This window comes from Herpailurus yagouaroundi, unplaced genomic scaffold, assembly GCF_014898765.1.
Source record: "Herpailurus yagouaroundi ecotype Mexico unplaced genomic scaffold, PumYag 77, whole genome shotgun sequence".
Classification (NCBI taxonomy): Eukaryota; Metazoa; Chordata; class Mammalia; order Carnivora; family Felidae; genus Herpailurus; species Herpailurus yagouaroundi.
This window is the reverse complement of record NW_024412388.1, coordinates 52,328,694-52,330,073: the sequence shown is the minus strand read 5'-3', so window position 1 is coordinate 52,330,073 and position 1,380 is coordinate 52,328,694. Positions and strand designations below refer to the sequence as shown.

Sequence of the window (1,380 nt, the reverse complement as noted above, 5' to 3'; positions counted from 1 at the left end):
TTATAATAATGTTTTGGAGTATTTATTTTTACTTTGTTAAGAATTCAGGTGTTTTTTTGTTTTGTTTTGTTTTGTTTTTTGTTTTGTTTTGTTTTGTTTTGTTTTGAGAGGGAGAGGGCAGAGGGAGAGAAAGAGAGAAACTCAACCAGGCTCAAACTCAGCAGTGAGCCCGATTCAGGACTCGATTCCAGAACACTGGGATCATGACCTGAGCCACAATCATGAGTTGATTGCTCAACTGACTGAGTCACTCAGGTGCCCCTAAGAGTTCAGCTTTTTACTGAAAAGGTTACAGAAGAGGTTTAGTCAAAAAGACAAAAGCCCATATCATCATCAGATGCCTCTAATTCTTTTTTCATTGCTTCCACTTTCTCAGCTGGGGCAGCAGTGGTGGAGGGAGCAGAACCTCCTGCTGGTGCAGCACCAGCTGCTGGGACAGGTCCACCAGCCCCTACATTGTAGATGAAGCTCCTGGTGTTCACATTGGGCAGGGCCTTTGCAAATAAGCCTGGCTAGAAAGGTTCAACATTTATACTTGCTGCTTTAATGGGAGCATTGATCTTAGCCTCGAATGGGCTCCAATGGGAGCAGTGATCACCTCATCGTCCTGTAGGATAAGGACCAAGTAGATGCAGGTGAGCTCCAAGACTGAGGCCATGGTGCAAGGGAGTGCTAAACAGGCGCTGACAGGTGCAGTGCTGGCCAAGTGGTTGAAGGGGAGGGCCTCATCCCCACGTGGCCTATGGCTGCTTCAGAAAGACCCAGCACCTTAGTGGCAGCTGAGGAAAAGAAGGAAACATTTCTTTATAAAGTCAATAAGTAGAGAATATAATTCATTATAAGACATCTGAAATATGATACTTAGTGGCAAAATAGACTATTTGCATCAGACTGAAAATTACTCTTAGAAAATCTTATCATAGGAACCAAGCATGTGACTGACTGGATCAGGTCTGGACCAATATATTTTGGTTTCTGCTAGAGACATTTACAGTGTATCTACAATGCATTTAAAAGTCAGCACATTTTAGGGGTGCCTGGGTGGCTCGGTCGGTTGAGCGTCCGACTTCAGCTCAGGTCATGATCTCATAGTTAATGAGTTCAAGCCCCGCATCAGACTTGCTGCTGTCAGCACAGAGCCTGCTTAGGATCCTCTGTACCCCTCTGTCTCTCTGCACCTCACCCTCCCTCTCAAAAATAAGTGAACATTTAAACAAATTTTTTTTAAGTTAGTATATTTTAGGCTACTTGATTTTTGATGAAATAGATTCATATTTTTCTTGGGTGTATAATTTCCATCAAAATTGGAAAATTTTTGGTCATTATTTCTTCAAATAGTTTTTCTCTTCTCTTCCTCTCTTCTAGGACTGCAACTACTCA

General features: G+C 42.5%; 1 pseudogene; it reads right to left on the bottom strand.

Annotated features, from left to right (window-relative positions):
* Positions 1–262: 262 nt before the first annotated feature.
* Positions 263–658, bottom strand: LOC121018480 (60S acidic ribosomal protein P1-like; annotated as a pseudogene).
* Between the last annotated feature and the right edge of the window lie 722 nt (positions 659–1,380).